At 34.9% G+C, this 14,143-nt stretch overlaps 1 protein-coding gene across 2 annotated transcripts in view; it reads left to right on the top strand.

Annotated features, from left to right (window-relative positions):
• galt (galactose-1-phosphate uridylyltransferase) overlaps positions 1-14,143 on the top strand; it is a 96,957-nt gene that overhangs the window by 37,776 nt on the left and 45,038 nt on the right. The window lies entirely within an intron of this gene.

The following is a 14,143-nucleotide window of genomic DNA, read 5'->3' as shown; positions in this document are numbered from 1 at the left end:
TACATTGGCAGGAGTTTTAAACAGCAAGGTGTTTATTGTTTGTGAAATGCAGCCAAAAATAAGGTTCCTGTTCTAGGACTAGGTCTGAAACTAACTATACAAAGCATTTTTTGTATCTGTGTGTATTTGCATGCATATAGATAGATAGATACTTTATTGATTCCGTGAGGGAAATTGCATGTGTTAGAATATGTTAAAAGTGTTTGGTTTGAAGTTAGGTTTTGTTGTAACCTTTCTCTCCTAGTTAATCGCTGTCTGATGTCCAGAGCCATTCTGTTTATAGTGCAGAGGGGGAGCTCCTGGGTTTGATTTTGGTCTTCCTGTGTTTGCGTGAGTTTTCTTTGGGTGCTCCAGTTTCTAAATGCCTTCTAAGGACATGCTGGTTTGGATATTGGTTTGGATATTCTAAACATCATTTTTTCTCTGGCCCTGTGTTGGACAAGCATTCTGTCCACAGAAAGAGGAAAGAGCAGTGTTACTCTGTCAGTCCTGCATTGCGCCATCTGCTTCTGGCATAGACAGACACCAGGCTCCAGCATTCTAGACCTTGATCGGGATGAGCAAATTTCTGTTAATGCATAGAATGATAGTTCAGTGGTAACTCTGTGCATTTGGCATGACTGTAATGAGTGTAACAGTAGTGTTATTGATAAAAATATTTAGAGTTATTGAAAAACACAAAACATGCAAAACACAAATTGCTGTCAGTGGTACACTATTTTAAGAATCTGGAGAGAAAATATATTATCATCATACATATTGTACGCAGTAAGAATGAGGTGGGGTTATTGAGCAAGGTACTTTATATAGTACTGGCCACGATATCTTTTAGAGTATATCACTTTTTATAGTCTTTCTTGCTTTTAGTGCACATGGTCTACATCTCCTTGGAGCTGTCTGTGCCAATTAGAACACATCAGTCTTCCCCTAGATCCCGACCTTAAGGGAAATTTAGCATTTTTATCTGAAAATCTCATACTGTAAAGGAGAATTCGATCAGATTTTGAAATGGGTTGTAATCATTTTGGCTCCGAGCTGAACTGTAGGGTCAGCAGTTCCTTATTTGAAGCTGCATTCATGATAGTTTGCGTGACCACAACATGACCAATACCCACCTTCTTGTCTTCTTAATGACTTAGCTGAGTGGCATAACCATGTGCCATGACGCTAGTTTTGAATGGCATATCATCAGCCAAGATGACTCTGAATCCCAGAAAAAGGGAAAAGATGATCTTGGGTAGTAATAGTTCAGTGTACAAAATATGCAGTGGTTTGGATACTTGGGGCTTCTACAGCATTGAACATTTGTTTTTGGCTCGTGACACCAATGATGTGCCCATATCTCATTTCTCATATCTAATTTCTGTAGTCAATAAGCATGAATGTTGCCCAAGATCTGAATAAAAGCAAATTTTTGCCTTTTTTTAGTTCAGCATATTCCTTGATCAGAAGGAAGAGGTCTGGTTGCTGAGTAATTTACTCTTAATTTTCATTCAAACTGTTTGTCCCTAGGTAAGAAAAAAATTAATACCAGAAAGAATATCACTGAAGTTCTGAAGCTGAAGCAAACAGCATATTCCATTAATATGCTCTTAGGTCTTCAGCCTATTTGTACTTTTGTGCCATTAGTAGACAACAGAAAAAAAGATAATTCCTAACTTCATACAGGGAATTTTGCGATTGCTGGAAAAATACTGTAGATGTGACTAAATAAAAGGAGTCATGTCGTAAAACACAGTTGGCTTTTGTTTGCTGAAGTAAAAGACAAGAAAAATTAAAATAATTTTCATAGCTCTTCCCCTAAATTTGAAACTGCAAGGGCTGTAATAACAAAAACCTCTCTGCTTTTTATCATCTTCTTTCATCTTTTTCTGCTCCTTTCAGTGAGCATTGACAGCCCCTCTCTGTAGACCTCAATTAACCCCACTTGTGGTGGCAAAGGAAATGAAACATTTCCATTTAATAGGCCATAGCTTATTAAGCACCGTTCTTCACAGTTTTGGTGACCATCTGCCTCGTTTAAATACCGTCAAATTTTTCCTGCCTTTATATAGAAATTCACTTTTTTTAATCTGCACAACCTTATGAGCAAATTAAGAGGATATGCAGTCTTCATGTGCAGTCCCTCGTCATTTAATTATCATGTGAACTAATCAGGTAGACTCCATTTAGGCTGTATTCAGAAAGAATGTGGCTTTGAATATGTTGTTGAAATGTTCCTGTGTGAATTCTAGGTAGCTTGTGTGTTAAATCTCTGGTCTGCATACCTCATTTTTCAAAGTGAACCTCTATATACTGAAAACAGTAATTGTATCTACACAGCAGAAAGAAAGGAATCAGATTTTTGGAGCCTTTATTTGTAAAGTGAAAGGATCAGTCCAGGATATACCACTCTTCAGTCTTAGCTGTGATCTAGGCAATGATGTGGAGTGTGCAGCACGTCAATTTCCAGATTTTTCACAAGTAATGGTGTTAGTGTGCTTTACTTTAGTGGAAGATTAAGCCTTTATTAATAAGTTTATTTATTGTTAAAAAGAATGAACACATTCATGCAGTCAAACTGAATGTGCTCCCACAATTGTTATATTTCATGTCTTATATGGGTAGGCTGTAAAACTACAGAAAATAAAAGTATTTAAGGTTCACTCAGAAAAGCTGCTTCATAAGAGAAAGCCCTCTTTATTGTTATTTATAATAGTACACAGGACACTCTAATCTTAGACACACCCTTATAAGGGCTGAAACCTATAAAGGCTTCTCTCAAAACCCTCAAATTGAAGTGTGTTTTCCTGCTTTTAAAGTATATATTGAGTGCCTTGTTTATTGAAAGGGCAGCTATATTGAAATTAAAACATACTGTATGCTACCTTACATTGTATACCATTCATTGTATACTAATTGTTTTACAAAACCCCCCATATAAGGGCACACTGCCAAAGTTCCAAATAAACAACATTAAAGCAGCCTCGGCCTTCAAACAAACTGTTTGTGAACCTCAAATTGTATAGATCCAAACTAATGTGGATTGACCCCTGCCCATTTTCCACACTATTAAATCCCAGTGGAAACACCTCGTATAACAACATGGTGCAGTAGTGCAGGGTTAGTGGTTGAGAAAAAAACAAAACAAAAAACAAAGAATTAGTTAGATTTGAAAAGAGTTTTAAAACCCCAGTGGGAAAAGTTTCTACAACTTCGAAATTCAGCTTTCTTGTATAAAAGCAATTTCAATCAAATGTAATTGCTTTGAAAGTAGTTTGCTGCAGATCACACATTTATGTAACTACATAAATTCATATTGTAAATGTTAATCTAAGAATGTAAAATCATCCATTTTATGAAATCTTTATTGTTTTTTTTAATTATCTTAAACAACAATTTACCTTATTTTCTTAAATATTTAGGGATTTTGTAAAAATCATTGGGTTTCCATTTACTGTAACATACTGTACATAAGACTATATAAGAAAGAGTACAACAGTGGCCATTTAACACATTCAGCTATGGTAGTTTACCTTAACATATACTGTAACTGCAGCATAATATATATTGGCTCAGTGTGAACATTAGGGTGGTTTTTAAGAATCTCCCACTTAAATATAAAACTTTGAGTGTTCTAGCTCTAAGGATTTATTGCATGAGTATAGTCAAACACTTAACTGAGTTCTGCAGATTCTGCTTTTTTATTCTGCCTAAAACCAAGCTTCACACAACTGGGTGTAGAACCTTCTCTTGAGCAGCACCTCAGTGGTAGAACTTATTGCCTAAATCCATCAGAGACTGATGAAAGTTTTAATAGTCTCTTAAACACCAATCTTTTACTGTAGATTTTAATTTACTTGGTTTAAGTAGGTCTATGTATTGTGGGATATTTTTCTTCTGTTATGTGTTATGTGTGCTTTGAAGCCTTTTGAAAAGCAGTTGGAAATTTAAGGTGTTATTATGAAAAAACAAAACAAAATTATGCCAGTATGACTTCACCTCAGTGGTTTGAATATATGTTCCTCAGTGTGCAAAAAATGTTAGCATTGTCACTGTTAATAAATTTCAGGACTTTCAAAGGCTTTGATAGATCAGTATCTATAAATTGGTGGTGAAAGTGTAATGTTTCCCTCTAGGAATAAGACTATGACTCATTGGCTCTTTCATCTTATTTACCAATATTAGTGGTAACAGGACTATAGCACTGTGCAAAAATCTGGATAATGATCCAAAACATTGTTGATATGATTAAAAGATATTAAGAAACTGAGGTGGAAGTGGGTACTGTAGAATAATAATCTTTTATACATTGCCTTTCATGATACATCACTTTAATGGACTTGAATGGACACTACGAAGTCCTAATCTGTATTTGATTGAAACAATATGGGATTACCTGGAGTCATATAAGAGGAATCCCACAGACCAGACTTAGGGATGCTTTAACAGATATTTGTTGTAACATTCCTGAAGAGCACAAGTTATACACAAAAATGATTAAATGTACAGAGAACCAGACACTGCTAATCTTTCTGTAACATATTTTAGCATTTCAAATTTAATAAACTGTTTTACAATATCTTTAAAAAGTATACTTTATACAATCAAACCTCCTGTATTTTTGCAGGGGGATGTAGGTCAAAATAATGTAAAAATATTTTATGATCAGATAAAGGTGGAGTGAATGTGATGTGAATACAATGTATTTCCTTTTGGGAAAAGGTCTAGTATATAAGAATGATTTGCTTTAAAGATAAAGCCATGCTACATAGATTGTTTTCTCTTTAATTCAGTTTATAACTTGCAATGTGACTTTGCAGAATGGCTCATCACACATCCTTGCACTTGTGTGGGAAATTAAATTACCATATGCAAACTGATTATATATTTATTGTATGTAAGCATGCATATGTGCAGTGTGTGTGTACTGTACACACTTATGATACATATGTATATAGAAATTATTAGCATTCTGGGAGTCAGGCATATTTAGGTTTGACCCACAATATCTTCCTTCACGTATCACTAAGTACACAAAATTGCATATCTGAGGGGAGGAAGGCATGCACTTTCTAGAAGTCTCTCAGGCAGAAGAAAATGCCCTATAAATGTCAGTTTCCTTTAATATGGGACTACAAACACATGCTTCAAAGTCATTCTCTTCTTCTTTAGGCCAATGGAGCTATGTTTTCTGTAATTATACTCAAGTGGGTATTAAAATTTGATGGGCTTTGTTGCACATTCATCTTGGAGTAAACAAATTATTTTTGTTTTTCTTTTCCTCCTCTTTGGTACTGGGATCAGTCTTAGGGTTGTGAAAACAAAGCAGGTCAATAGACTACACAGTACTGAACAATTGAATACTACAGGACTAAAAAATATAGTGTGTGACAGTGTTGTTAGATCCCCTGATGGATATTATAAATGCTGTCAGATTCAATCTGGATTTTTCTCACAATATAGTGTTTCAGTTGTTTTTTTTAAAGCTTCATTTATCATGTCCACATGTTACTGCAGAGCCAGTCAAGCAAGACAAAAACTTAGCAAAAGAGGTGCTCAAATCTGAAGCAGAAATCATGTCTTTTTAGTTATAGTTCATTAGCACAAGACAGCAATGTCTTTGTTAGATGTGTACTGTACTGTATTGTGCTGAGTGTTAAGTAATCTTGTGAGTTCTTGTGAGTTTTTTTTTTCTTTTTGTATTTGGGCTCCAACTTTATCTCTATGAGGGTTTCAGTCTTCTTTGCCATATGAAAATTAATTTCCTAACCTCCATGGACTTATAAGAATAATCCACTTTTTTTCTCCAGGAACAGGCCAGTTTCTATACAAGTTTCATAACATAAAATCAAAGTAGCAAGAAGAGGAAATTATTTGATAATAATTATTATATTAATAATATAACAGTTAATATTATAATTATTTGACAATACTTGCGCATTTGTTAGTTAGTCAAAGAATGTTTGCAGGTTGTCTGCTGTCAGTTGATTGGTTTAGAAAATAGTGGATAAATTATTTTTTATCCTGGGTTTTGATGAATGAACCATTACATTTAGTAACGGTGAGTATTTGCTGTGTTTTTATTTTTTTGTAACAACAAAGTATCTTCACATTATTCTTCTATATTAAAATTTACATGTGAGTATTAAGTATTTTTCTTTCATGTATCTAAATTTCATGTATCTCTGTCTTTTGAAATCTTACGAGTAACTGAAATAGGGCTCTCCAGCATCAAGGTTAGAGACCCCTGCTGGCTTATGTCACACCATAATGTTGAGTTTTTGTTGGTAAGGATCCTGGAGAGCTGTGACATTGGCATTGGTGGTGGTAGGGCCTTCCAGCCACAGACATTCATGCTCATGTGGCAAAAGCTCAACTGAATCACCCGCTAAAAGAATGGAATAAAAAAAAGCTAATTGTTGATTGTAGTTTAAAATCAACAATGCTTTGATGTGCCACTTCAGTTCAGGGACCAAAATTCTCATTATTTGTATTGAGTGGCTGTTAAGCTGTTGTTCATTTTCCACTGACATGGAGTGTGATAAATACAATAAATAGATATAATAACTGCTAATAAAATAAATGAAGAAACTTCACAAAAAAAGAAGGGCTTCTTGAAGGTATGGTTGGGGTTACATGTTTTTTTCTTTATCTGTATATGTCTCATTTACAATGGCATTACTTGCTTTTTTCCATGCAGTTTTAAAAAAAAGGAGAACATGGTGGTGTGCTTTTTCGAACAAAGACTTGATTACTTTAGAATTTGGATGTGATGCCATTCAGTAAAGAAGTAAAAACACATTTCTCATTATGTCTTTGGAAGTCCAGATACAAATGACTGTTTCTGTTTTACACAATTAAAGCCTTGAAAACAGCATCTTATGGACAAAAAGGAAGGGAAAACAATCAACATTCAATAATGTCTTGTGGTTACAATGTTGATAAGCGCAGGTGAAGTAATGTTCACCTTGTATGCATACTGTAGTTGCTATGGTTCATTGTACTAAACCTGTGCATTTTGTGAAAAATATACCTGTAGTCTGAACAGCACATTTAATATGTTTTGATTATTTTAATGTGTGGGTAATGTCCCTTTTACAGTCTTTAAAATGAAGTAAAACATAATACTAGAGAAATTATTCTTCTATCATTTTAAAATATTATTTTGGAATTCATGTTGTTTCCCTGAAATGCTTTTTGAATGGTAGTGCTGTATTTGAAAAAGAATATTAATAGCATACAAGGTCAGGATATTTTAATTGTGCTCCTGGTTATGCTGGACTTACATTTATACAGTGTCTGAAGTTTATATTAAATCAAAACTGATTTGCCACTTGCAAATTAAAAACTCAGTACTAGATGGCAGATGCAAGATGACTGGGCATGAGCAAAAAAATCTCTAGAAAACAAAGAGCTGTCATTAAACACCAGACATAAGATAAGAGATAAGATCACTTTATTGGATTGGCCATATACAATTTCTTGCATTAGGAATTTGTCTTTTGGCATACCCCCCCAGCTTGCTCTCCATGAGACACAGGCACACAGATGGGGAGAGAGAAGCTTGGGGTTAGAGCTCAGGGTCAGCCATTTTTATACGGCGCCCATGGAGCAGTTGGGGTTAAGGGCCTTGCTCAGGGGCCCAACGGAACAGGATTCCTCTGCCAGCTGCGGGATTTCAACCTGCAACCTTCCAGCCACAGGCACAGATCCTTAGCCGGAGTGCCACAGCTCCGCCCCATGCATGCACATGCACTCCGCGATTAATGGGTGGGTTGACATTTTCATCCAAACTCACCTTACATTTGAGCTGTCTGTAAGTGTCCTCTTGAAGCTTGAGAGGATTGGTATTACTTTTTCAACAAGATGCTCTTTCAGTATCTTTCTTGTGGTGCTCTCTGTCCCCAGCTGCAGAGTCAGTTTACCCAGAATCCTTTTCACCCTTGCGCTGAGGGTCTTATCTAAATGACAGTAAGTTCCTCTGGAGATTTCCACATAGGCTTTCCATTCAAGTACTCACCTGGCCTAATTATTATCTGGGGCCTGATGAGAATTAGTCCTTCAACTGGTAAAGGTGCCATGTACTGTACATTAACACTACTTCAATAAAGCTGAAGCTGAGGTTCTCTCTTTTTGCCTTGAAGGACTGTCAATGCAAATCTCTGAACTGAATTACAGGTCAGAAAGCAGAAATTTAGTTGCTATTAAATTGTTGAAAATAAAATCTTTTTGCATGTAAAGAAGCAGTACTTAATGACGGGATATATAAATTCCAAATTATAAATCCTATTAGTGTGCAGTAATTATATTTAAAAATCTAATTTTACCTTACACCTGAAGAAGGCTCCACGGCCGAAACGTTGTGTTTTCTTTCTTCTCTTTTCAGCATGGAATAAACCTATTACTTGTTCCTTTGCAGCCTACGCATACTGACGCAGCTACCCACCTGAACTATTAAAAATCTAGTTCTACTACTTTACTATTTGTGTTGCAAATTCAACCAAAGTTACATTCTCACATTATTTAGTATGAATTATATAGAATACATAATATAATATGTATATTCATTTAGTAAAGGTGTTTCATAGTAATATCTTAGTAATATGCATATATTTTTTAATTTACGAAAAGTTTAAACTTGCAGTTTTTGACACCTAATGTCCCCAGTTAATTCTAGTCCAAATGTACAAGATTCAACAAAAAGCATTATGTTTAAAGCATTATTATAAAGTTTTAAAAAACAAAGGGATAATATATTTCAATAATGTGTGCAAAAATAGAAGTACATTTAATTTTGTGCTTCATATGGAATAGCTGAAAAGGGCTGCCACCGTGGTGACCAGCATGATTCCTTTCAGAAAATTGTTTAATAATGCACTTGCAAAGGAGTTTAATTGCAAATGTAATAACCTTCGATGCAGCAATAATGTATTTAACAATGTTGTTGCTTTTTACATTCAATCAGAGCAGTGGCAATGAGCCAGAGAAGCTTCTACCTCCATTTGCTTCTCAATGATCAGTATTTTGTCTCTTTGTGAGTTTCTTTTTGCTTGCTGAAAATAAGCACAAGTATGAAGAGCATGCACCACAAAATACAGCAGTGGACATTTTGCAGCTTAAAGAATTCAAATACTATATAATGATGTAGTGTCTGAATAATTTGAAAGCAACTTGTTGATGAACTGTGAGCTGGGAAAAATAGTGAGCAATGCAGTGAGTTTTCAACCCTGAAAGCATTGTTATTGGAATTCTCGATGTTGCTGATGTATTCTTCAGTAGATACACATAGCAAGCTTTAGGCATGTAATATTTACCCTTTGTAATAAATAAAATCCTATTTTTTTAAATAATAATAATATTTTGGTCCTATTTAGGAGAAAAAATCAACAAAATGTTTTTGTCTTATTCTTATTCTTTCTCTCTACTAACAACAATTTGGACATATTTATTTTGTTTGTTGGTTTCGGTCACTAAATGTAATAGTCAGTTAGTACCATGTTATCATCCCATATTCGCTAGAATATACAAGAATTTACATTCAACTAGTCCAAGTGTAGAGTAGAGCGATAATTTCTCTCTTCTAAAGATTACCGAGCACAGTAAGCATTAATACATCAACATAATATCTTTGCAACACATTTAGTCGCATATCAACAAGCCTCTTGATAGGGGATAGGTAGAAAATCCATTTGGATGAGCAAACAGCTGCATGCAGTTGTTTAAACAATCTAAACACCTGTTTTTCTTTCAACCCTTGTCTTTCACCCAAGCGAAATGGCAAATGTTACACAGTTTTTGCATGAGAAACCTATTCTGGGATAACAAGTGCAAACTTTTTTGGTAAGGAAATGTTAAAAAATAATAATGGTGCCCCACTAGCAGATTGGTTAGCAGGTTTTTGGGAAAACTGGCCTTGTTGTGAGTGTTTGTGTGTTATTGTCCGTGTGTGCCCTATGATGGGCGTCCCATCCGGGGTGTGTCCTGCCTTGTATTCTGTGTGATGCTGTATTGGATAAAGTGGTTAGAAAATGGATGGATATTAAAATATTTTTTTTCCTCTTGAAAATTTTTATTTTTGATAATTTATCTTTTTAATAATTCTGTCTAAAAGAATGAATCACCATGTGCTGTGATTAACGGTAATACTTATTCTCTCTTTTATGTGATTATAACATGCCAGAGTTTCACATCTGTGCAACATGCTGAGGATGACAAAGTATTTGAATAAATTGATGATTTAATAAGTTCTTTATTGAATGGGTTTATCTCACTGATAATAATTGCTGTTCAAGCAAACCATCACGACAAGAGGAGTCAGAATATCTAATATAGCTTCAGCTGTTGGTTGTCAGGCCTGGAAAAGAATAATGAAACCACTGCAATTAACAAGATCTGCTGTAACAAGCACTTTTTTTTACCTGAAACAAATAGTCATTTATCTGCTGTAACCTGAGGAAAGCAGTTTTTAAAATATGTGGGGGAAAAATGGTAATTAACTGGAAATTAGTTTTGATATTCATGGCCAAGGTTAGTATGCCCTTTTCCGATCAAGGAGTGCAGACCTTTTTGTTTAAAAAGAAATAAAGAAACACTTTTGAAGTGTGATTTCACCAGTTTAATATGCATAGGCTCCTTTTATTGCCTTTTATTTTATGGCAGTCTCCACAGTGAAATTTCATAGGAATCTGAATTTCTAGGTTTTATGGGTTTCAGGACATTTTATATTTAGAATTAGGTCCTGGATGTCATGTGCATTCAAGCGTATTTTGACTAATTTTTAAAGTTAACATTTTCTTGTGTACTGAGACTCCTAAACCTTAAGTGAATCAGATTTTTATGTATAGGGACACGTCAGTCTCTGATGAACAGTAAGTAGTCTTCTTTTTACAATTTTTTTGTTAAAAACTTTCTGCATACTGCATTAGCTATTTTCTGCAGCAGAATTATTTTTAAAGCAATGCATGTTGTGCTCACTTTTAGAAACTGAAGGCAAGTTTTTAATTCTTTGGTACTGCACAGGACTGAAGAGTGCCAAACAGGACTGCTTAATCTCTTTTGCACACACCATGGTTGGCATCTGTCAGCTTAATAAATTTTGTAATCCATCATTGCCTGTCAGGCATCCAGTTATCCTTATGAGCCTTCCAACTCTGTCCTTGAAATGATCGCGGGTTTTCTGAAGGAGTTTGAGGGTCATTTTAATCAGGATTCCCTTGACTTTAAAATAGTGCAGAAGGTTAGACTTCACAAATTAATTTGACATTTGACCTAACCTGCATTTTACCTCTGTCCATCCTAAAATGTTTTCTTTCCCTGTTATTAAGAAAAATGCAAACCTTAAGCCTGAGTGTTTAATTCATGATACAGTAAAATAAGAAGTTTAATTCTATGTTAACCACAAAAATGAGATGTAATGCTTTAATATGCTTGTTCAATTTGCTGCTGAAAGCGAGAACAGTGCAATATTATGCTGGTTGTTTTCACAAGTTTAATTATCTGTGTTTTGCTGAGTTTGATTGATTAAATGATGTACATTATCTTGAGCACAGTTTAGAGTTTCAACACATGATCTGCTTTGATTGGTTTTATGAGGTTTTCATGGAATGTGACAGAGAAAGTAAAGTGTATTATGACCACCATATATCAGTCTATGAACGGAAACCTTTCTCCCCCTTAAAATTACGTACTTGGGTTCATTCAGAAGTCCTCATTTAAATTTAATGGTATTTCATTTCATCTATGTAAGCAGTATAGTCAGAGATGGGTCTGTGGTGATTGATCATCATTTAAGGAATGGAAGGAAGAGAAAGGCTGTGGTCAGATCCTCCAGTCACATAATTTATTAACACAAAAAAAAATACTAAAGTGCTGTTATGTACATTGAATTGATGGAATGTCTAGCATTACCCACCTGAAGTGCTTATTTAATTTACTGGCACCACTGAGCAGAAGGTTACCTTCTAAAATGCAATGTTTTTTTAAAGATGTTTTCTGCACCATAAACTTTCCATTTTTGTTTATTTGTTTAGCAATTCTTTACAGAGAGCTATCACTGATTGTCAAGTACAGTAGACTATTTACTGTAATAAAAGGAAAAATCATCACAATTCAGGAGCAAAATCTAAAGTACTCTACTTCGTAATGGTATTAAGTACAGGTTTGCAGTCGTGCCTCATACAGTGCCTTTTAGTTTTTGACTACACCAGTTCCATTTATTTTTTTAAGCTTCTATTCCTGTATCCATTAAACAATGGAAATGGAATCCGCCCCAGTTCTCAGGAGAATCTACAGTTCTTCAAATCTATACAGTGCTGTTTCAGCCTTAGGGACCTTGGTTTTCACTTCTTGAGGGAAAGGACATCTGAAATTAATAATCACACATTTTCCTCTCAGAAATGAAAGAGGAAAATGTGTTTGCATGTCATCGTCTCTCTTAACAGTCCAGCATACTTTTCCGGCTTCACTTACAGCATTTTTTTTTACCAGAAAACCAAGAGCTGCAGATCAATTGTGGCTATTCCTTAGCATGCTCATTTTCCCGCAATAGACATCTCAAACTCTCTCTATATTATTCATTCATTTGATAATTTTCCTGCTGCGTACTACATCTGCTGGATACAGATGTCAAAATGCAAACTTTATACTGAAGACAAAAAATATTGTACATCTCTGATATGTACTAAGCTATAAGGGACAATTAAGTGACAGTAGTTTACTACTGGAGAATTAAGGGAATTTAAGACTTTTGTGCTGGATATAACTAATAAAGCACATTTAATATATACATTTTAGTATATATGCCAATGTTACACCTACCATTAGTTATGAGGAATAGGATCTAAAAGGACAGGCTATACAGGAAAGGTAATAGCAGACAGCTCTGCAGAGTAAAATGTAATTCTCTTTTCCTTTTATCCAAATGTTAACATAACATCATAAACATTCCAAATTTGGAGCATCCTGCAAACTCTTTGACTTCTTTCAAAAAGGTTGGCAGGGTGTGAAACTGTAATTCTGTACTGTGTCCACACTGCTTGAGACCTGATTTATCCTTGAGATACAGTGCCCTTCCTTAGTCCAAGGATAACAGACTTGATGCAGTCAAGACTTGAGCTATTACTATTATTATTTCTAAAACAGTACAACAGCTAAAAAAAAAGTGACATTCTATACTTTTGTATCATACTCATCTTTTCATCTCAAATCCAAATTGCTTGAGTATACATGAAAAATAGTAATTTTGACTTCAGTGTCCCAATGCTTTATGGAGGGCATGAGGCTCTGTTTTCTTCCAAAAACAATATTGATCAACAGAATGGATGAACACAGGAACGTTATGGATTATGCAAACAAATGGGGAAACAATCACCAAATAATTATTGCCAGTAATTTAGTTATATAAACCATCATTTGTATTCATGTGGAGCCTGCAACTTGACCTTCGTCTGAAGTAAAATTATCTTAATTTCTGCATTTGTCATGCAGGCCCAGCTACTGTAGATGAAAGAAGGCTAATGTACTGTATTCCGAGACATGCCTCTGGAAACCTCACACATTTGCATGCTCATGCTAGAGCTCCATTTTCTTTCTTACCTTTTCACAGCTGCCCTCATGTAAGCAGCAGAGACAACTCCTCTGACTTGAAATAGGAAACTTGCATTGGTTGAAATACATAAAGATATATGTATTGCTAATGGAAAAACGACTTAAATTTATTCAACTAGATTTGAAAAAATCAAAAACAGCATTTTTGATCCGAGAGGTCAGTGGTGAGGAGACAAACAAGAAAAACACATTTCCGAGAATTAACAACAAACAGTTTGCAAGATGCTTTCTGAGGTGAAGCAAATCCAGGGTTTTCTGAGGATAACGTGCTCTCCTAGCATTTTTATTTGTATCAATTGTTTCTTTTTCAAAAGCTACTGTTTAAAAAGCTTAAGGTGTTGGTTAAGCATTTTCAATCATTCTTTTAGTGGCACATATCTTTCTTTTTTTTTTCTTGTATAAAGTTGTTACACTGAAAACTTTTATTAAGGCAGCTCCATCCATCTAAACAGCAAGGATGGTATGGCTTTGCAAGCTTGTATTGCAAAACGGACAGTTTCAGTTGAACTAAGTGACTAGAGATCTTTGTTAAAAATGCAGCAATTTAGTTGCACTT

This window comes from Lepisosteus platostomus, chromosome 4, assembly GCF_059453375.1.
Source record: "Lepisosteus platostomus isolate fLepPlt1 chromosome 4, fLepPlt1.hap1, whole genome shotgun sequence".
NCBI lineage: Eukaryota > Metazoa > Chordata > Actinopteri > Semionotiformes > Lepisosteidae > Lepisosteus > Lepisosteus platostomus.
The sequence above is the reverse complement of the archived record's forward strand: the minus strand, read 5'-3'. Positions and strand labels throughout refer to the sequence as shown.